At 37.6% G+C, this 24,318-nt stretch overlaps 1 protein-coding gene across 2 annotated transcripts in view; it reads right to left on the bottom strand.

The window, feature by feature from the left end:
- Window positions 1-10,045: 10,045 nt before the first annotated feature.
- Window positions 10,046-24,318, bottom strand: part of IQCM (IQ motif containing M) — a 648,904-nt gene continuing 634,631 nt past the window's right edge. For both annotated transcript variants that reach the window (XM_053216880.1, XM_053216879.1), the window contains exon 19: window positions 10,046-15,550. The gene's annotated coding sequence lies outside the window, so the exon portion shown is untranslated. The remainder of the gene's footprint in view (window positions 15,551-24,318) is intronic.

The following is a 24,318-nucleotide window of genomic DNA, read 5'->3' as shown; positions in this document are numbered from 1 at the left end:
GAAACATTTTATCTCATCTGTTCTGTTCCTTCACAACTCTTTTTTTTAAAGATCGATATATTTATTTTTGAGTAATCTCTGCACCCAACATGGCACTCGAACTCACAGCCCTGAGATCAAGAGTAGTCCACTCTACTGACTGGGCCAGCCAGGAGGCCCTCTTCTCAGCTATTTGAATGTGATCAATTGAGGTATTTTGTCAAGTTGCCAATATTTCATCACTCGTTATTTTGCCCTTAACCTTTGTTAACCTCAGATTATGTGCCTATAAAATGACAATTCAGTGAAGTTTCATTGTGAATAACCAGGGGACATGGTACTTTTGGCAATGCTTTTTTCCCCCCCTCTAAAGTAAAAAAATAAAATACTACGTGAAGCATCCACATGAATTTTTCTCATTAACACTTCCTAGTAAATGGATATTAATTCATGTTACTATAAATTACAATAGAGTGCCTAAGCTGCTATGGAATTACACCTCACAGCTACAGAAATACCTGGAGAGCTGCTGGGGAGTAATGTGATTATCACAAGCAACACCAGGGAAATAATATAATTTGTTGCCTACTATAAACTGCTACCCCATTTTTCTTAGAAACTTGGCAGGTTGAAATAAATTATTTTAAAGGCAATTTATTAGATTAAAAAATCCCACCATTTCCCCCTTCCTTTCCTCACCCAGAGACCTTTAACAAACAGATGTAAAAGTCGGTAGGCAACCAAATTTATTGAGGACTTTCTTGAAGAGAAAATCTTGGAATTAGTTAGGATAACATACTCTGAATAGCACTGATAAGATTACTGCCCCAATAATTTCTTGTAGGTTACCTTAAATAACACTTTGAAATTAAAATAATGATTAGATAGGTACACAAAAGAAGAAAGAGAAGAAGGGGGAAGGGAGGGAGAGTAGAAGAGAGAGAGAGGGAGAGAGAGAGTGTGTCATCAGAGCACAAGAAGATTATTTCTACTGGTGCCATGGATTCATCAAAGCATGGGAGATTGTAGAGATGCCAGGTGCTGATATGAAGCTGATTTTTTTCCTTCCTTAGAAAGTAACAGCAGTTGACACAAGCTTGTATTTAAAAAGATTTCCCACAATAATTTCTCAGCTGAAAATCTTCTCTTCTCTCTCTTCTTTGGCTACTAACCTGAAAACATCGGAGGTGTATGTAAGTAGGTATGTGGGTTCCGTGGAGCTCTAATGTTGATGGTTGCTAGATTGTACCCTGGGTTCTTTCTTTCTTTCTTTTTTTTTTAAATTTTTTTTCAACGTTTTTTATTCATTTTTGGGACACAGAGAGACAGAGCATGAACGGGGGAGGGGCAGAGAGAGAGGGAGACACAGAATCGGAAACAGGCTCCAGGCTCCGAGCCATCAGCCCAGAGCCTGACGCGGGGCTCAAACTCACGGACCGCGAGATCGTGACCTGGCTGAAGTCGGACGCTTAACCGACTGCGCCACCCAGGCGCCCCGTAGATTGTACCCTGGGTTCATATTCTGTGCCTGGATGCTCAGAACAGACAGATATCCTGTATCCCTTTGAAACTATGTGCCCAAATGCTTTTTGTCCCTGCGGAGCCAGAGCATTTATATAGCATCTCTTTATTTTCGAATTCCACTGTGCCTTTTCTACTATAGCTGTTTGCATATTATATTCACAAAAATGCTCTTTTGAATTAAAACATAATAAAACAAAAACTAGAGAAATGGCTCAGTATGAAAAAGCAAGATAACACATTCATGGACTCACCACTGAATTATAATTTCACAATTATGGATGCAATTTGTGGTTTCTTTCCATATCTAATCACTAAAATGCCCTCAAGGGTGACAAGAACAGAAAAAATACATCTAGTACATCATCATTACTGCCTTTTAATTTCTTACCTCAATATTCAGGTGCCTCCTTGCAATTTCCCTGTTGTTGACACACCTCACATATTCTGCCTCCCAACTGTTAATAATTCTATCATCAGCCTCATGTCTAGTGATTCAGTTCAAGATACATTCTGAAGGTAGAGTGGATAGAACTTGCTTGTAGATTTGGACATAAGGTGCAAGAGAAAAGGAAGAGGCAAAGATGAGTTAAAAATTACCTGAGCACGTGGGTTAATTGTGGTACCCTTACTAATGTGGGGACACAGTTGGACAAGCTGGATGTGGCATAGGAAGATATCCAGAGTTCTGTTTTGGGTCTTTTAAATTAAAGATATTGAAAGGACTATTGGATACACAAGCCTGAAATCCAAAGAGTAGCCTGTAGGTAGAGCTTTCTCAGAAGAAAAAGATTAAATCATTAAAGAGAGGAGGCTGAATGGAGTCATATAGGGAAAAGGGTGTACAGTTGAAGAGAGGAGGTCTGAGGACTGAAGGGAAGAGCAGTGAACAAAATGGTCAGGAAAGAAGCATTCAGGAAAGTAGGAGAGAATGGCATGAAAGGAGGAGACAGAATGTAAACATTTCTTCCAAGAAGTTCTGCTATATAGTATATAGGAGAAATGGGTGGAAGCTAGAAAGAAAATCTGGTGGGTTTTTCTTTTACTGATTATTTATTTATTTTGAAAGAGAGAAAGCAAGTAAGCAGGGGAGGGGCAAAGATAGAAAGAGACCAAGAATCCCAAGTGAACTCTGCACATACAGCAAGGAGCTCTATGCGGGCTCAATCTCACAAACCATGAGACAAAATCAAGAGTCAGATGCTTAACTGACTGAGCCACCCTGGTGCCCCAAGGTTTGTTTTATAAGATGAGAGATATTACATCATATCTGTATGCTGATGGAAATCACCCAATAAAACAGAAGAAATTAAAGATGAAGGAGAAAACAAGATTGAATTCAGGACCAACGATTTTGCATATTTCAGAGGGGATGGGAATCCAGTGTACAGTGGAGGGGTTGGTCTCAATGATGGAAAGACATTTCATCTACTGTAATAGGAGGGAAGGCAGTGTTTATGGTGACAGATACAGATAGAATGGTTTTTGTGTTGGGAAGATGGGGACATAGGTTGCTGCTAATTTCTAGGTTAAAAAAAAGCTTTATCAGCTGAGGGTGAGGATTCAAGAAGCATGGTTAGGGAAAACAAAATGATAGAAATAGTTAGGGGAGGTGAATTGACAAGAGAAATAAAATAAGATTCCTGGATAGAACTGATGACCCACTTAAGATTGTGGTCATAATTTTGAAGGGAGACCAGTCAGCGTGGTTGTGGATTTTTTTTAGCCACTTTCTGCTGTGAGAATGTGTTTCTAACTATAGTTGCTGTTTTGTTATGTGAAATCATGGATTGGAAGAACAGCAAAGGAGTTGAGATTTTTCAAAAGAATGATTATGGTGAAACACCATGGAACCAAAGCTCAGTGAGAAAGAATGGTGGCCATGAGTGCCCATGGCAGTTAAATATCCCTCAAATTGAATTCATAAGTTTCTCTTCAAACATGATTCTTGTGTTTCATCCTTTCCTCAGTGATGGGTTGCCTAGTTCTTTGAGCTGGAAATCCAGAAATATCTTACACTTCTCTTGCTTTGAAATCCCATCTCAATTTTTGTCAAGTTGATCACATATTCTTCAAGTATTTTCTATTCTTCTCCCCATATGAGCTTCCCATGATGATGCTCTTTAGTCACTCACTTTGATACTGCAAGAGCTGGTATTTTAACTCTCCTCCAATCTTCCACCTCATTGATCCATGATCTGCAGTTACCAGAATGATTTTTAAGATCTGATCATACTATCTCCCTACTTAAAAACATTTATTGTCTCCAGATACTCTCCAGAAAAAAGTCCAAAACTTCAAGTGACAGAAGAATAATGATAGTTGATAGTTCTTCAAAGGCTACTATGTGCCAAACACTGGGCTAAGTGCAACATGTCTTTGAACAGCCTCAGGGATCACTGATTGATCGATTGATTGGTTGATTATTCCATTGCAATATTATATTACATGTAAAGAAATGGAAGGACAAAAATATGAAGTTACTTCATCAAGGTGATACTTAGAAGTAGAAGAGTGAGAGTTTGGATCCAAGTCTGACTATTTCCAGAATGTGCTCTCATGACCATGGACATTATTGTGTAAGTATAAGGCTTGCTGTGATCTAACACTTGCTCATCATTCCAGACTTGTTTCTTATCCTTTCTCTCATCCCCTTAGACTTACCTTGTGTAAAATACTGTTAAATAATCTCATGCCTATACTTATGCATGTGCTTGAAATGCTTTCCCCAAAAGTCCCTCCTTCACCTCAACTCCACCTAACACCCATCTGTTGCTTGAAAATTTTTCATTAATTGTTTAAAATTCACCCCTTTTCTGATATTCCTGGGTATCTTTTTCCCAATTCCCCTTTCAACCTTCTATTATTATATCAATAATACTTAATTGCATTTTCTGTTTATCTGTTCATAGATCTATCATGGGCTGACTTGTGTCCTTCCACCTAATTCATATGATGAAGACCTAGCTCCCACCATTTCAGAATGTGACTGTACTTGGAGATAAATTCGTAAAGAGGTGATTAAGTTAAAATCAGACCATAGGGTAGGCTCTAATCCAATAAGATTGGTGTTTTTATAGGAATGGGAAATTTAAACACACAGAGACATGACATGGTTGCAGACAGAAGAAGGATCATGAAGATCATGTGAGGACATGACAAGAAGGTAGCCACCTATAAGCCAAGGAAAAGGGCCTCAAAAGAAAACACAGCTGTGACTTTTTGATCTAGGACTTACAGCCTTCAGACTGGTAAGAAAATAAATTTCTGTTGTTTAAGCACCACGTTTGTGGTATTTTATTATGGCATCCCTAGTAAACTAATTCGATAGCTTTACTACAAAACATTGGTGCAAGAACTCATCTTATTTGCATCATTAACCCTTAGGAATCTTATGCTGTAGACTCCTCCACCCTCTACACATTTTTTTTCATCTGACCAACATTACAGATATTCAATATACTTTACCAAATGAATGAAAAAATAAACAGGTGGGAATGAATATGTTTGCACACAGGAGAATATTATAGACCTCCTGAATGTGGGTCTGAATCCATTAAATACTCCAAGGCCACGGTTGGTTATTTCTTTTTGTTTTTTAATGTTCATTATTTTTGAGAGAGAGACAGAGTGTGAGTGGGGGAGGAGCAGAGAGAGAGGGAGACACAGAACTCAAAGCAGGCTCCAGGCTCTGAGCTATCAGCACAGAGCCCGATGCGGGGCTCAAATTCACGAACCGCGAGATCATGACCCGAGCTGAAGTCGGACACTTACCGACTGAGCCACCCAGGCGCCCCCACGGTTGGTTATTTCATGTTATTTATGTATTTTCACATCTTTGCCTCTACATGTTATTACGAATTATAGTTGGGTACTAAGAAATATGGCAGCGAATGTGTTAAATCAGTAGCACTCCAGGAATTCATTAGCCAGAAATGTAAACTGATGTCCAAGCCTCATGACTTTGATCTTCAGAACTATCAACTTCGAATTTGCCCCTTTCAGAGGTACACCTATGGAGGCATGATTACATTTGCCGGTGTAATAAGAAATTGAGTGCCTTCCTTGGGTTTCTTAGTGCGGCCAGCATCACTGTTATTTTTCCCTCTCACATCCTTTCTTTCCTTAGTGAAGGAAAACAGAAGTGTGTTGACCTGGCAGACATTTTCAAGTTTTCACTGCTCTAGCTAAAACATTCCAAGTTACTGTCGCCATACTTGAGAAAGAAAATAGCAACATAGCCGGCCAGGATCTGATGAATGAAGTTACATAAATATTTGCTGTACAGTGTAGGTAAAAGCAGCATGATGTGTGTTAGAGGGATTCCATCCCTTTTGAACAAAACTGCAATTTCAGCCGATTTGATTTTGTGGTGAACAAAATGATTTCCTAACAATTATATCAGCTTCTAGAATAGCCACAGTCCCAGCCTAGTGAGAAGAAAAATAAACTTTTGATCTTTGCAATTTGTAGGCTACAATGTCTTGTTAAACCCTGAAGGCCTTTGAAGGACTAGACTTACATTTTGAACCACTTTTATTACCATATCTTCATTTTTCCTTAATTGTTTCTTTAAAGTCACAGGACTTTGTTTCTTCACCAGGAAATTTCTGACAGGGTTTTTGATAACTTTAGAACAACCCAAAGCAGCTCGGTGAACACACTTTTTGTAGTAACGAAAATGACTACTAAGGTGCGTGTGTTACAATTTTGATTTTGTGTGATTTTGATTTTTTCCCCCCAGAGGTTGAGTTAGGGCTGGAAAGAAGAGTGCACTGAAGCAGGAAAAACTTTCGTGTTCCAACAAACCATTAGTCTGCTCTAGCAAACCTCCCAGGGCACTAAATAGCTAAGTAAGCAAACATAAACCTGAAGCCTGTCTTGACTTCCAATTCTGTTTGTGAAACTCTCCTACCCTCTCTGAGTTTTCTTTTCTAGTGTCCTATTAAAGATTCCTATAAAAACCCTTACACTGTAATTGTATTTCAAACTTAAAAAAAATTTTATTAGAGGCTCATGATCCCATATCTATCAGAGTTGAACTCTCCATATTCCTAATTCCACTGTGGACACTTCCCTTCTCCTGGCTTGGCGGCCTTACTTTTTCATCCACTCTAGCTTCCCTTTCTCCTGTTCCTTGAAAGAGAGCAGCAGGGGTTATATGAAGAAGGGTTCAGAAGGCCAGGAAACACAGTGAGTCCAATGATAGAAAGTTATGTGATATCATGGCTCCATCTGTGTTTCAATCTTCAAATAACCTGGAATTCATTATTCTGGCCTAGAATATACTATTCTTTGAATAAGATTTTTTAGAAACTATGCAAAGCAGACATTTGATTTGTATGGAGACATCTTACCTTTCTTTTTATTTTATATAGAATCTCCATAAATGTTGATGAAATGTCCCTATGGCCTCTTCCCTTATTTGAATATCAGGATACAACAGAGAGAAGGACAAAGAGATTTGACTTGTTACCTTGTTACTTGCTAGATACTAGGTAAAGCCAGGACCCTACTGAGAATATTATTGATAATATTCAACTTAATAAAGGTGGTGAAAACTTTGGATCTAGGGAGGGAGGGCTTAAGAAGCTGGGCCCTCAATATGTTTATCTGAAGTGTACCATTTTCTTTAACTCATCTTTTTGTGAAAATTCCCAGCTCTTCCTAAAATAAACCTATTTTTGTAAGAAAAAGAAGACGTGTTCAAATTGTGGATAGCTTCGACTCTTTCTTAAAAACTGAGCAAAATCTAAACATTTTCATCTCTTTAAGTATTTGATAGGCAATGTAGACCTTAAGAGTCAGAAGAGGAAGGCCCCACCTAGCAAAAGAAACACTCGCTGTTAAATCAGAAATGGCTGGAGAGCAAAACCACAATGATTGCTGCTACAAGGCCATATGGATTTGAGTCTGGTCTATATTATAAAGGCTGAGGAAGACTTAGCCTCCTTCCAACACCACCCATTCCCCACCACCCCTCAGTCCACTGTCTTTGACTTAAAGCCAGGGTTTTGCTATACATTTTGAAGCATAATCCAAATATTCTCCTGTTCTCTTGCCTATAAAAAAAGAGTCTGTCTTGGGTAATGTGTCTGTGAAAGTGTTCACCCTCATGAACAGTACAATCCAAGAAAACTATGTCACTGTATATATCCACAGCTCTTAACAAAACAATAAGGCCATCTTGTATGCAACACTCTTTCACAGGACAAAAGGTACTGGGACTTTCCATGTGGGCAGACGTGGTCCTGCTGTTGTGGAGATGGCTCAGGGGAATAGGGGCGGTACCGGAGGTGAGGATGTGAGAACATGAGAAGAGACCTCCACAGAGAGGACAGGACTGGGATGTGTGAAGCTTTGGCCCCATTTTATGCACAGCTGTGTTATAAATGTGATGAACTAGCATTTCTTGGATGACGTTCAGCCTGGGTCACAGGACAGCTAAGGTGGGAATAAACGTAATGTTACCTTAGGCCTTCCCTCCCTCAGGATTGTATTTCTAAGCATTGAAAACTGCTGAGATCTGTCCTCACAGCTGCAAGGGCTCAGAATAGCATGAATGATGTACATTTTGTCACACCTAGCTCTTGGTTGCCCAGAATTGAGGGGGAGGGGATCTCTCTATATTCCTCTGTCTCTGTCTCTGTCTCTGTCTCTGTCTCTCAATCATCTATCTCAGGATTGGTTGGGGGATAAAGTCATCAGGCCAACTCAGACCTCCTCCTGAGCTCAAGAAGGTGGGAGGGGGCAGGGCTGGTAGTGACTTTGACACAGGCCAATCAGCAAATAATCTACCTAATATTTGTGTGAATTGCTGAGCAAACTGTGGCCCAATAGTTCTTGGACTGGAAGAGAGATTATGGGTATTCATACTCTTCTGGAAAACTGTTTGATATTATATGCTTAATATTAACAAAATATATAGGCATGCTCGAAAATGTTTGCCCTCTATTCCCACTATAAGCCATATATAATAGTGTTCTTCATATATCACAACTCCACAGATTTTTGTTTTCACCCCATGAGTTATGATTTATAAGAATGGTGGCCAAATTACAAGTGGAGAAACTGAGTACTACAAAAAAAAATGTGTTAACTCTCAGAGCCTTACCACAAGGCATGGGTGGGAACAAACAGACAGAACAGTGTTTATACATTTCACTGGGTTGCCTTTCCCCTGAGAAAAACAGCACATCCTCTATTGATTTCCATGTCTTAATGAACCAGATGTAATTATAAATATGAGGGTGGGAAAGACACTGAGGGAAATTGATTTTGAAAAGAAACAGACAACTATTTCTGTCAGATGAAAGCCTCCCTCTGTGAAGACTGAGCAGGCAGAGAGTAGCAGCTAACGGGTACAGTTCCCATGTTTCTTGTCCACTGCACACAAGAACATTCTCTAAGTAAAATTAGGTTTAAAATTTACGTCAGCTGATGCTTGTTAGGGCTTTAAGGATGAGCCTAACTGAAAAGACTTACTCCAGGGATTATGTAAAAATATTCAAGTTGAATATGATGAACTTCTGACTTTCTTATACTCAGATAATGAGTGAATTGGCTTAGAAATTATGCTTTAGCCAGAAACCCACCCCCTTAAAATAAGCCTCTGGTCTTAATGTTCAAATCCATTAAAAAAAAACATTGTTGTGGGCTTCAACCTAATATATGTAATATGATCAAAAGTAAGCACAAAACATTCTCGGCAACCTCACTTAAAGCAGCAGATGTCCTAATCACCTCCCAAATCCTTGAGATTGATGGGGCACCAACGTGATTTAATTCATGTGCTTTTCCTTTACACAAGGGACTCTTGAAGAAAGCAAGGCAAGTTGCTGGCAAGGGCAGATCCCTGGAAGGCAATGCTCTGATAAAGTTGGCTCCTGAAACAGTTGTTTCACTCGGTGATAAAATCCCAGACTATGACACCAGGAACTGTTTCTGAGTCATATAGAAAACCACACCCAGTTGCATTTATTTCCTGAAAGAAGTAAATCAAAATTCCCCCTCCCAGCTAATAAATGCCAATGCACTCTATCCATTTAATGTTCTTTACAAAATACAAAAAATGTGAACAAAACATTACAGGAGCCTGATACACTCTCAAAATAAGGGCCCATCAGCTACAGGACCAGAACCCAGAGGGGCTCATGGTAAAGCTGAGGATATGATACTGAAGAACTAATGGAAATCTTCTAAAGAACATAAGATAAATTTAATATGCTCTCTGTCATACTCTCTTTGTCTGTAGGCTTGAGAATCCCTTTGACAGAAAAGTGTGTGTGTGTGTGTGTGTGTGTGTGTGTGTGTGCATCAGAGTTCTTTTTTAATTCTAAACCTTATGGGAAGAAATAGAAGTAACTGAAGAGCACATAAACAATGAAATAAAACTGTGAAGTGCAGTTCATGCCCATGTAAAACATGTCACGTGGAAATTTTGATAGTTGATTATTTGAAAAAAGGAATTTGAAAAATTCAATCTAGTAATGAACACCCGATACTAGTAGCCAAATAATCATTGTTAATAATATTAACTGAAACTGGGTTCATTTTAAAACACATAGTAATTTCACAACGCCTTCAAAACTGAGAAAACTTTCCTCCTCTTGTTTTCATAATAAAGTTGGAAATGAACTTCATTTGGACTCTTGTCCCCCCAAACAATTCAACTTCCAAAAACTGCTGAGACATGGGTCTTTTCTCCCCCATCCCATTCTCACCCTCCCAGTTGTCTTTTATTCCAAAAGCATGATGACTGCTAATTATCTAGTTTATAAACATTGTTTTCTCAAATGCTTTTACATAAAAAGTGCCTTCAAAACTCATTTCTCTTGAATTTTGCTTGTCTTAGTTTTGCTAGTCTTGATTTCTTCCAGTCTTATAAGTCTTCTTTAAGTCTGTAGCAGTCAATAGACTCCAAACTGAATTTTTTCTAACCCCATCATCTGTCTTACCACTTAATTCCAGGCACTTAGAAAACTCTTACCTTGATTGTAGCTGTTTTTCTTTTTCAGTCTGTTTCCCCCATTACCATGCCTTCCATTGATCCTATTTCATTCCCATCCTTTGTCTCTCATGGTCTAGTCTTCTATTTCTCCCTTTCTCTCTATCCCTTATTTGGGGGAAGAGGGGGACTCTACATGACTGGGGTCCATCCTAAACATTTTTATCCGTTTCTTTCACCGAGAGTTATCCTGTTGGAGAAGCTAACATTGTGTGGTGTAAACAAGAATTCATAAACAGTAAGAACAGTTTGTTGGTCTTTCTTGGATGAATGGGCTAATGATTCTTTTTAAAGCTGAATTAAATACTGCAATTGTTAATTAACTCTCTTGATAAGAAATAATTCAAAGTAAACATGACTAGGTAAAGCAGCAAAACCCACTCCTGACAATACAATATTCATCTCAAAGTTTTTGACCTCATTGTCAAAAGCCTTATAAGAACCGAATTTATTAAAATTTCAATTCTTTTTCCTTTTTAGTAGTTTCCTCCCTCAGAAGGTAGAAACTAATGGTGAGTAAAGTGACAAAATGCTAAGAAACTGAGAAAGTGCTTTTTCATATCAAAGGATTCTAATAGAATAATTTCCTCTCAGTCTGTGACTCATACCAATACTGAAATCCTATAAAAATAAGACACGTGTTTCTTAGCCTAATTCTTTACTGTTAGCCTATGAAATAACAACATTGATACTGAACGTGTTTTTAATTTTCTTCTGTAGTTCCAGTCTGGTTCCAAGGGAAGGAAAGGATATGTAAAGATATAACATCTAGAGATGGAAGGGAGGTACCTTAAAATAAAAACAGCAGTGTTCTTAAAGAATGTTTAAGCTTTCCCTCCTCCCTACCCTGTGAGCTCACTGAGGGAAGGGCCCACAATTTATCCATTTTGTTTTTGGCCTACCTGGCACCATGCCTATGACATTGTAGGTGTCCAGTAAATATTTATAAATATTTTTGAATGAATAAAAATGACTGTAAGCATTAGACATGCTAAATGGACACAATCTTAAGCAGATCAGATCTGTGGCTTATTTAAGTTATACTCCAAAGCATCAATTCATATTTTGTATACTATTGGTGTTAGAGTCCTCAGTGATTTAAAATTAATTGCCATAGACTAATTCATTCAATATTAATTTCCATCATTTCCTGATGTATGTGTTGAAAATCCTTTCTTTCCTTATTTTTAAGTGAGCTAAGGAAAATTAGGTAAGTATCATATCTTATAAGGTGAGTTTTGCAATCATAGAAACTTAAGAGACTTGTAATTAAGTGACAAGCCCTGCGGACTAACAAAAGTAAAATTAAGATGATACACAGGTCTTCTAAACCTAGAGCAGTTCTTTATGATCCAAATAAACCCTGGGTTAATGACAGAACCTGTGTTAGGGTGCTAAGATCTCAGCATAGCATTTACACATCCCAGGTTCATTTAAGCCCTTAATTGTTTTGCCAAGGGATTAATCTTTATTGAAGGCAAGAAAAAAGAAAGAAAGAAAAAGTAAAAAGAAAGAAAGAAATCTAGAAGTCCTAATATAATTCGAGTTACTGGAGTTATCAAGTTTAATTAAAAAAAATTTTTTTAAATGTGTATTCATTTTTTGAGAGAGAGAGAGAGAGAGAGAGAGAGCGAGCATGAGGGGGGAGGGGAAGAGAGAGAGAGAGGCAGACACAGAATACAAAGCAGGCTCCAGGCTCTCAGCTGTCAGCACAGAGCCAGAGGGGAGGCTCCAACCCATGAACCTCCAGATGATGACGTAAGCCAAAATCCCGCGCTTAACCGACTGAGCCACCCACACGCCCCTCAAGCTTAATTTTTAAGAATATGGGATCTCTAAGAAGCCTTTGGAGCTGTATTTGCCAAGCAAACCAATTTAAATACTCAAAGCCTCATTTTTTTTTCTGTCAAAACTATAGACTGCATAAGGGTGGGACGACTTCTAAATTTGGCAAAGCTCCCTTTCCTGGTATTCTAGAAGCAAGTATCAATCACCCCAAACAAGCAGATCGCACCAATCAGCAACCACATAATGAGTCCCACTGAAAAAACTTGAAGCTATTTCTTGTGTCAAGTTAGAAAAAGCTGGGGGAAAACATTCTTCTTTTGATTAAGCATCACAAAGGAGAATTACATTTAAGCAAATGCTTTCTGTTAACTAATTTGGAGAACACACAGGAGACTTAAATTTTTACTGAGGATATGGGAAGAAACACGGAAAGAAACATGAATGTATTTATGGATGTGCCACCCTGGGATAAGTGAATATCTATCACAGCTAAAGATGACAGTTAATATTTACAAAAGGGATATATATTTTTTAATCCAAACATCAATCCTCCAAGAGGAAAAGAAAAATACAAGTGTGATTTGACAGGCTCAAAAAACACCATTTTGATGCATTAAAAGCCTTTAATCAAGAGAGGGGCTAAATCAGGCATTCTTACATAGGGAATATCACCCAAAAGAGATCTGTTAGAATTCAAGGGGGGTGGGAGGTGAAAATTTGGATGAAAAAAAATCCATTTTTATTTTTATTAATCTATAACTCAAACTTCATCATTTCCTTCCAATATGAATGTAGGCAACCAACAACATTATTATTAGCAATATCTATGACTTTGTCGCCAACAGAAATCACAGATATTTTAATAATGTCATATTTATATGTATTGAAGATACCTAGAAATTTTCTTATCACTATTTTGAAATTATAGCAGTTTTAGACCAACTGCTAGATCTTGTTTGTTATTAACATTCAAAGAAACGTTATTTGTGTCACAAATATTTTCTTAATATTTTGACTGTTCTAATATAATTTGTTCCCTATTTCAATATTTGACTGTTTCAAAATAATTTGTTCCCCATATAATGCTATGCATTAAAAACATTATTGCAAACTTTTATGCATTAAAAACATAATTGCAACACTTTACTAGTCTGCAAAAGGTAATCATTTCTAGGCTAAGCCAACAGTTAGAGTTTGGAAAAATCATCAATATACCTTGTACATGTTTGTGATGAACATTTACCTGGCAGAGAAACACTTTGGAGCATTCTCTACTACTTATATGTAATTATGTACTACAGTGTGAGTTTAATGGCTCACACACTGATAAATAATAGTTCCTTGTGAACTATTTACAAATGAACATTAGCTAGGTAAGTTGTTTAAACAATAAATGCACTGCACACTGGGGGAAAACAATACTCGAACAGATTTTTTTTACTAACTTTATACTAGGTACTCTACAAACCTGAAAAATGTTTGCATTTATATGACACAATTTACCAAGCTAAGTGTTCAAAACAAAAGACTTAGGGAGATGAGAGTAAAGAATTTGATTTTCTAGGTTAAGAATGGAGGTCTAATTATTCTATATTTACATCCATTTTCTGCATTGTCAAACGGTGACTACACTTGAAATACTGACATTGATGTATTATAAATACCACACTCCTTTATTTATTCATCTATCCTGTCATTCTTTGAGCCCCACTGCATAAACAAAGTTGTATTAAAATTTGGCTCTTTGCTCACTTTATTATTATTGTGAATTCCATTTCTTGCTCCCTTTGCAATATGCAACAAATGATTCTAGTACTTTCAACACTAGATATTACTAAAAATATGCTTCTCCACTATAACTCTATGGAAGTTGTAGAAGTAGGACAACAAGACATTTGGGGCTTGTTACACAGATTATTGTCAGTGATGGTGTTTGGGGCAAAACAACTAGAGAAATGAAGTTACCATGAACTCAGATGAGAAGGCAGATTTGGGGATTGGTGACTGGACATGGCTGACACATTACGTTTGAGCTGCTGGTTACATACCCAAGTGGAGATGTCAAGTATGTGGCTGCATATATGAATTCAAATTTCAAGAAAGAAGGCTAATCTAGTGACATGAATTTGGGAGCCATTATGTAGATGGATCTGAATGAGATCGTCTGGGGAGTGGGCGTAAACATGAACAACCATAAACAAGAAGAGGCCCAAGGTAAGGACCCACAAAAAGACTGAGAAACAGCATCCAGAAAGACAGGAGGATGGCTTGGCAATGTTTCTTCCAGGTTCCTTTTCACTCCCTGGTTTGGAGGCATTATAAATGTGAGCAGTTATAGTTTAGTCCTAGAAAATGCTTTAAGGATGATGTTGCTTGGTTCAAATATGTTTAAAGATGCTGAGAAGTGTACCATATGCAGTCCATTGATATTTTTCTTTGGTTTGAATTAAGACTTGCCGGCTGCAGAAAACTAAAAATACATCATGCTGAAAAATGGACACCCTGAACACTTTGTGTGTGTGTTTTTCACAGTTTTCCATGACATTTTAACTAAGTGTGGAGGATATTGTTCTTCTTTTCCTTACACTTGGTATGGCTAATGCTGAATGTGTGGGGATTACAATCATACCATGTGACAGATTGCAGTGTCACACACACAGGATTCTGCCTCCACTGCAGGGATGAACAGAAGGAAGTCATGGCTGGGAGAGAGAAACTAGTTATTCAGCTGCAAATAGCATCATAAAGGGGTAATGATAATTAAGAAAGCTACCAGGCTAAAGTAATGCTTCCCTCAGGTTCTTCATTCTTCACTATTACCTGAAAGTATGTGTCAAAGTATATGTGTGTGTGTGTGTGTGTGTGTGTGTGTGTGTGTGTGTGTGTGTTTGCGTGTGTGTGTGTAGTTCAAGGTGTCTCCATCTTTATTAAAGCAGATAGTTATATTTGCAAAAATACTCCTGTTATTCTGTGTTAAAATAGCATTCAACAAAGGCTAACTTTCAATTTAGGAAAAACTGATTTGCTTGGGAAATTAAGTAATGATACTTCTATATAGAAAATACATATAAGAAAAACAATAGAAATCATACATTGCTTATATAAAACTGTATTTAAATTTGGAAGCCAGATACGATTGATTAGGGAAGAAGTCCCAACGTCATTGTTTAAGGTGATACTTATCTAGGATGTGTCATTGTGTGAGGTCTGTCCTTGTTCCTCTTGGGCACTGAGCTCCTTTCTCTGAGCACGTTTCTGGAGACAGATCAAGGAAGGCAAAGAAGACAAACATTACATGTCTTGGTTCTTCAAGTGCTATATAACATTAACCTTAAGACTTTTTTAAAAAAAGGGGGTTTGATCGAAGAGCTAAATTTTAACTAAAATAGACTTCTGATAGTTTATGAAGTTAATTTCTTCATGCTTTCTATGTCCCCCAATTTGGAATTAATATCTTAGAGACACAGCCAAGTAAGCAGATGACTTCACTCAGTTGTAGGGGGAAATGCCTCTCTCTGCTGCTGCTTCTCTCTCTCTCTCTCTCTCTCTCTCTCTCTCTCTCTCTGTCACTTTGTTTATATGGCTGTTTCTGTCTCTGTCTCTGTCTGTTTTGTCTCTTTCCTTCACAATCTCTCCTCATCTTTCCCCTTTTGTAGTATAAGTTGTTAGAATTAACTGATTTTTTTCTAGATAATTTTTTTCAAATGTTTACTTTTTTGAGAGAGAGAGAGAGAGAGCAAGTAGGGGAGGGACAGAGAGAGAGGGCTAGAGAGAATCTCAAGTGGGCTTTGGACTGCCAGCACACAGCCTAACGTGGGGCTCGATGAGACACTTAACCGACTGAGTCCCCCAGGTGCCCCATAATGTTTCAGATAGTTTAAAGTTTTAATTCATTTCTGCATCAAACTTATTTCCAATCTCCTTTATTGCATTTTTTTCATCTCTGAATCATTCTATTTTTTTCCTTAAAGTTTATCTATTTATTTATTTTGAGAGAAAGTAAGCAAGCTGGAGAGGGGCAGAGAGAGAGACAGAGTTAGAGAGAGTCTCCCAAGTAGGCTCTGTGCTATCAGTGCAGAGCCTGACTCAGGGTTCAAAGCCACCAACCATGAGATCATGACCTGAGCCAAAATCAAGAGTCTGACACTTAACTAACTGAGCCATCCAGGTGCCTCTAGGTAAAATTTTTGATAGAATTTTATTGTATAAAACAAATTATACTACTTGCTCCTGAGACCAGGTACAGATACATTTCTCAGGCCTCCTTTCATACTCAGTCAAGGGAAAAAAATTTCTTTTCCTGACTGATATATTTTGTGCAGTAATCGTGTGTTCTAAGTAGTGTGCAAGGGGTGATGTTTGAATTCTAAAATTTAGGTATACTGATCTGTGAATTAAAAACTAGTCACTAGACTCTCTGAACCCATATTTTCAAAATTCACTTAAATGAGTTTGTGAAAAATAACACCTTTCATTTTATTCTTAGATATTGCTCTTAATAAATAAAATAATAAGAATAATTGAGCCCAACACCTATGGCATCTGTCCTTTTATGGAAATGCTCATCTTTATATATACTTTTCCAAGAAACAAAAATGAATTAACAGCAATTGATAGAAATTAGCAAGAACATCACATTGACCACATGGAATAAAACTTTTATTTCATTTCATTTCATTTCATTTCATTTCATTTCATTTTTTAAAGTATCCCTTTAATAGTCCCCTGGACTTCATGATAAAATTAGGTCAATGAAAGTGATACAGTTTAATGATGTGGTCAAAAAACCCCTGAAGAAATAAAACGTCAACAATAATTCAACTTGTGTTCAAAATTTATAGCCACCAATTTTGTGGCATTGAAGAAAATTCCGTTAAGCATTTAATACATCTCTTTTTCTCCCTGGAGGAAAACAAAGTATTTACCTCCCTTTACCATGATTAGAGAATTGTCACCTTTAAAAAAACAATGTCCTTTGTCCCCAAAGCAGAAACATAACAAGAAAATCACAAAGCATGTTCTTCTGAACTCGGGAATTGATTTGGTGATCCCACCTTTACTGAGGCATTTCCTATAGGTACACAGAGGTGTACTTCTATCGAATGCTACTAGATGCCAAAAACCAAACTGTGCACTTTCCCTACTTAAACTTTTTCTTCAACAACTTCATAAGAATGTTTTATTATTCTCATTTTCCAGATGAGAACACCATGTTTCAGAAAAGTTAAATGACTTGTTGATGGATGCTATAGTTTGAAGTGTTAGAGCCAGGATCTGAACCTGGATCCAAAGGTGAAGAACTATACACCATGATGAATTAGCTCTTTTTAAAAATTACATATATTTATTTGTATATGTGTGCATACGTGCATACATGCATGTGTATGTGTGTGTATGTGTGTGTGTGTGTGTGTGTGCATGTGTGTGTGTGTGTTGGGTGAGGGTGGACAACCTACACAAGCCAGCCAAAAGAGCGGATGAAGGTGTGCTTTGTCCTAGATTCAGAAAACAAGACATAAGTGAACAGAAGTGATGCTATGATCTTATGCTTGAATGCAGCTGTGCAGTTGGGTGATATTCTACTACACAGATCAGGGCAATTCCCTAGGGATAGGAGAGGAGCAAAATGGAAGGATCTCAGACCATGAAGCCTTTAAGCCACCATCTGAGGCCTGGACTCCTATTCAAAATATTTCTGAAAGTGTCGTTTACTTTAGCCTAAAGCATACGTAACTAATATAGAACTGCACAAATTAAACATTCATTAACAGGTTAAGCATTAATGATCTAAATTATAATCAAGAAATTAGGTAAATAACAAAACTTAAGAAAGTAGAAAAACAACAAAAGAGGAAATATTAATGTCATGGAAGACGAGCAAAAAGAATAGAGAAGAGCAATGAAATTAAAGCCCAGTTCTATAAAAGCACCATGAATATAGACAAAATTCTGCCAAAGTGGATCAGGGAAAAAAAAGGGTGAGAGAAAGAGAGAAGCAATAGATAGACAGACAGGTGATAGGTACATAGATAGATATTGAAAAGACCATAAATATATGTAATATTGAGGATTTTAAAAACTTGTTCAAAATATCAGAACCTTTATAATAAATTTTAAAATAAAATGTTAATTTTCTAGAAAAAAATACGTTAACAAAATGTATTCAATATAAACAAAAAATCTGAGTAGACCTATATCAACTAAAGAGATATAATCATTATCAAAAAGTCTACATACAGAAGAAGCAACAGGTCCAGATTGTAGTATTCCACCACGTTTTCAAGAAATAGAAAGCCCTTTTCTTATAAAACTGTCCCAGTGTTTACAAAAAATTATTCAGCCACTAATTTTATGGAACTAGTATGTATTTGCTAATGATTCTGCAAATAAATAAAGCCAGAAAAATGATTAGCAATTGTCATTTTTCAAATAGATGTAAAACTACTGTGTAATATAGCAAACTGATTCACAATGTGTTGATCCTGAGAATATTTAGATGATTTAAATTTAGAAAATACATTAATATAATATGTCAACTTGACAATGTAAAGAAAAATTTATATAAATAAATGCAGCGGTCATTTAATAAAATTCAAAACAACTTATGAAAAAAAAAGGAACAAAACAGTAATAGAAGGTCAATCTCTTATCCAATTGTTCATATCTGCCAAACAGCAAGCAAATTCAATGGCAGTGAAATGTTAGAACATTCCCTACTTTGGGGCTCCTGGCTGGCTCAGCCGGTTAAGTAGCCAACTCTTGATTTCGGCTCAGATCATGATCTCATGGTTCGAGACTTTGAGCCTGGCATCGGGCTTTGTGCTGATACCACAGGACCTGCTTGGGATTCTCTCTCCTCTCTCTGCCCTTTCCCTCCCTGCTCACACACACTCTCTCTCTCAAAATAAATAAACTCAAAAAATTATTTTAAAAAAGATCATTTCTTACTTTAGTTATTCCCCCACATATCTACCTCTAATCCAAGTTTAGGCTAATGAGATATAAATTAAAACTTTAGGAGGCAGCTTCCGAGAGCCCTTCCTTAACAGACATCTGGCCTGTGACTTACCACCTTTCTTTTTCTACTCTTCCCCCTTATTTCCACTGCTGATGTGGAGGCTGCTATGAACCAACAGTGTGAGAGTGGGGAACTGAAAGGTCTGAGTTCTTAATATGTAGGACCATATCAGCCCCAAACTGCCAGTTTCCAGACTTCTTGAAATGTAAGAAATAAACTATTTTGTTTAAGCTGTTATTACCATGACTGCTTCCTCTCAACTCTATACTGGGAAGTACTGGCAAATTAATGAGAGAATAAAAAGAGATGAGATATAAATCATAAATTGACTCGAGGTGAGGAGAATTATATGATTATATACATAGAAAATCACAGAGATTTATACTGCAACATCAGTGAGTTTCAATTTCACACCCATAATATTGTCAGAAATTAAAAGGTCTGATCACACCAAGTGTTGATAGAGTCATGGAAAAATACAAACCCTCATACATTGCTAGTGGGAGTATAAATATTTTAAAACTGTTTCAGCAAGTTTATAGTTAGAATTCTTTTGGCTTTAGGCAATAGAAATCTTATCTCAAATTGGCTTAATTAACATGGACGTCTACTATCACCTGTGTACAGAGTTTAGCTGAAAACCAGGCTTATTATGATCAGAGGCTCAATGAGTCTTCAAGAAGTCAGTTCTTTCCAGTTCTGTTTCTGCCATTATTAACATACCAGCTTCTATCCCAGACTGGCCTCTCTCAGGGGCAAGAACACTGTAGTTCCTCCATGGATCTCATCCAGACACACAGTGTCTAGAAGAAAAGCAAGGACCCTATATTCCTGTGACTTCATTTTAGGAGCAAGGAAACCATTTCCAAAAGTTCATGTTTCTCTGCTCAATATTGGTCATGTGCCCATTCTCAAATCAATTATTGTCAAAGAGAATGGAATAACATAATCATTAGGCAAGGGTTTTCATACCAAAAGGATAAAGACTCAATATTCGGTAACAAGAAAATGGACAAAATTGTATGTTATATCATTACAACATCATACTACATAATAATATTAGTAAGAGTAATAGATAACATTTATTGAGCTGTTACCAAGTGCTAGGCACTCTCTTAAGTACTTGCTCAATATGTATTTGTTTTCCCACAGAGGGATGGACAAAACCTTGCAGGTGTTGGGCATTTAAATTGAGACAGCAATTTCATCCTATTTTGTACCCATAAGATTGATGAAAATTAAAAGTTCTGGTTAATAACAAGTATTGGTAAAGATACATGTTATGTGTGAATGTACATACATATATAATGTATATAAATATATATGGAACATAAACCTCAGAAACTAGTTATAAAAGTTTAATTTTTCATATAAAATTATAAAGCATTGGGGGGCCTGGGTGGCTCAGTTGGTTAAGCATCTGACTTCGGCTCAGATCATGATCTGAGTTCGAGCCCCACGTTGGGGTCTGTGAGTTCGAGCCCCACGTCAGGATCTGTGCTGACAGTTCAGAGCCTGGGGCCTGCTTCGGATTCTGTGTCTCCCTCTCTCTCTGCCCCTCGCCGCTCACACACACTCTCTCTCTCTCTCTCACTCTCACTCTCTCTCAAAAAAATTAAACATTAAAAATTTAAAAATAAATAAATAAAACAATAAGGCATGAAGAAACTAAATACTTACCCAAGATCACAAAGCTATTAAGTGGCAGAGATAGGATTTGAGTCCAGAGAGTCTTTAAATAGCAGTTAAAATAAATAAATTAGATCTATACACATGTATCAATGTGGACAATTTTAAAGACATAATGTTGAGTAGATGGAAGCCTTTCAACATAAAACGAAATATAAGAACAGTCCATGCTTGCTAAGGGAGAGGTAGATATTATGAGTTCATTAGGGAATAGGCTGTATTGAAGGTAAGGAACAAGGATGATGCCCCATAGTCATGTATACTACCATCCAAGAGGCAATCAGATACAAAGATTTCAAACAAGGTGTTTGGATCTGGAGAGGTGACAGTTACCAGGTAGTAGTGGAAACTGCGAGTGGATTTAAAAAGTGCAAAGAGGGAAGTAGGAAAGAAAGAGTCCGAAGTATGGGGAGAAAGAAACCAGGAAAAGAGGCTGATAAAGACACCAGAGTAGATGTAGATGACACAGTCACATCTCAAATATGAATAAGGGCTGAGCTTCAAGAGCATCATGGACAATATTGTCAAATGCTGCAGAGAGTGGTGAAAATACTTGGCACATCATTAAAGATATGGGAGAAACCAGTTTCCAAGGTAGTTATAGTTACAAACCTGTATCCATGCTTTGAAGAGTCGATAGGAGATAAGAAGGGTATGTAAAATGCAGCCTATTTTTTTTCAGAGTAGCTTGGTTAGTGAAGGGAAAGTGAATATTAGAGCATTAGCCAGAGGGAATGAAGGATTTTTTCAGTGGAGAAGACATGGTAGTACTTTTAGCTTGTGTGAAAAGAGTCAGCAGAGGGAGACATCTAAAATACTGGAAAGATAGGGAAGGGTAGGACTTACTGTAGGAACAACATCTGGAAGAAGATGGGAAGCAGTGGATCAAAAGCACAGGTGGAGAATTTAGCCTTGAATGTGAGAAATAATGAGGAAGTGAACAAGAGATCTCCCAGATGAGAAGAGAGACAGATGGAACAAAGAAAGGAGAGAAATGAGTTTTGTCCTGCTGTGTTTCCAGTCAGCTTTTCCCAGAAGAGATACTTGGCAAGGAAAACAGGAAACAGACAGGTGGTCCAAGGTCTTTTGGGTAAAGTTAATATATAGTTGCCTGATTATTCAGGTCTGAGTTTTAGGACAAAAAAAAAGTAGATTAAAAGCAATTACTGCAAATTTATGAATCACATCCAGTTGCCCAGACACCAGTCTCCTGACCTGAATTTCTCCTTCCCTTAGTGAGTGAAGCTGGAATATTGCCTATATGGAAGCCATTCTGAATTTACACCAAAAAACAAACTGAAACCAGAAAAGAGTTAAAGAAAAGTCTCACCAGATGTCAACACCAAAAGCCACCTAGTGATCATCCACACAAATCCACTCTCACTGAGGAAAAAAACAAGTCTCAAAAGGGTACATGATAGCTCCAGGGTCATCAAGTTATTGATGGGTGGATCTCATACTTTATTTTCATAAAATACATGATATATTTTATTTTTTTAAATTTATTTATCATTTGCCTCCTCCCATGAGAATATGGTCTCCTGGAGAGCAGGGATTTTTGTCCCCATTGCTCACTGCTGTTGCCTCAACCCTCAAAGTGTACCTGGTGTTTAGAAGACATTTGATCATTATTTCTTAGTGAATGGATTGCATCTAACCCAGTGCACTTTCCACTCACCCATAACAATTTCAAAATGAGCACTTCAAAGTGAAACTGACCCTTGTAACAATCACCTCCATGCAAATAATTTTTATTAATTGCTTCTTCATTGGGTGGAGAAGGCTCCAGGGTACAGCAGAATTCAAATCCAAGACTGCCTGGTCTCATAGCTAAATGTTGGATGAATTTGACCCATTCAGTTAGTTCTCCCTGACAAAAACTGAAGGGGTTTTTGTGGCAATAAACAAAACAACAATAGCAAAATAAATGAAAGCCAAATCAATATTATGTGACAAACTATACAGAGTTCACACAGCAGTGACCTTCACGGTGTATTCCACATTCAAATCTTCACCCATATTTTTATGTCTATGTCCAGGTTTATGCCACCCAAGATAAATATGGTAAGAAAAACTCCCTGGGTCTGTTGCTAGGGGAGTGTTACGAAAATTGTAACTTCATAGGACCCTTCCTCTGCTGAAGAAAATTCCCTATTTTGGGGGTTTTGTGTGAAAAAAAAAAGGAGAAAGAAACACTGTTAAGTAGGCAGCTACAAAGAAGAATGTTGTTAGATGCTGGGTGATTCTAAGAGAGGTTTTCCTACTCTCTCTGAAGTGTAATCTTTTTTTTTTTCCTTCAGGAGTCATCTCCAGGGACAGGAAGGAGAAACACTCTGACTGAGGATGTGTCCATCTCAGGGAAAGCATAGGAAACCTTAGAAGAACAGCTCACACAACAAAGCATTTATTTGTGAAATTAGGTAAGAGAATCGAATTTTATAGCTGTGAGAGATGCAACTGAGTAAAGATTCACATTCCTCAATGTTTTCTAGTATCTTTGGGTAACCCAAATTCTTACCAGAAAATGTACAGATTAGTATAATCAGTACATTAAACTTTATAATACATAAAATAGGATGGCAAATAGGATACTTAGTTTCTAGAATTTTTGCAAAGATCCAAAGCCAAGAACAAATATACCTCATGTTCTATGTTCAGAAAGCCCACCACCTTCCTACCAGGAATTAGTGACAAGAGCCAGTTTAGAAAATGCCTAGTCACCAACTCTCCCCATCCCCCCAGCATTATCCCAGTCAAAGAGGGGGGTTGGGTGCGGGAGAGAGGTGGTAAGTCTTATGGAGAGAGCAGAGCTTGGGTAGGAATGAAAGTACTTCTCTTCCCTTTCTAATGCTCAGTGGGAGAACTGCAGGAGGATCACAGAAAGATTGACAGTTCCTGCCAGGGGAGCCTGGCAACCGGAATCTAGCAGGATGTGTGCGGGGCTGCAGAACACAAACATCCCCGTCTGTGCCATCGTTAATGCTGAACATAGTCAGAGAGACTGGATTTGGGAAGAGCATCTGGGAGTCTGAAGCATAGAGCCTTATTCTTTTCAGCCCTCTTCATCCAATATGAGGAAGAACAAATGTGTCCCTGAAGTTGGGAAGTATACACAGACACAGTGTGGTCTTGAACTTTCTGTAACAGAAACACCTGTATTAGCAACACTTGAAGAAACTGGGGCACAGTGTCCCTGGGAGGAAAATGGTGGTAAGCCTCCTCCATCCCAATTTCCCATAATCCTCTGAAGTGTGAAGCAGACTCCAATAGTTTCCAGAGCTGCATGGAAAGGCACATGAAGGGCAGAAGATGAGGG

The sequence above is a fragment of the Acinonyx jubatus genome, chromosome B1 (genome assembly GCF_027475565.1).
Source record: "Acinonyx jubatus isolate Ajub_Pintada_27869175 chromosome B1, VMU_Ajub_asm_v1.0, whole genome shotgun sequence".
NCBI classification, from domain to species: domain Eukaryota; kingdom Metazoa; phylum Chordata; class Mammalia; order Carnivora; family Felidae; genus Acinonyx; species Acinonyx jubatus.
Note: the sequence above shows the minus strand (reverse complement) of the source record. Positions and strands in the feature narration are given on the sequence as shown.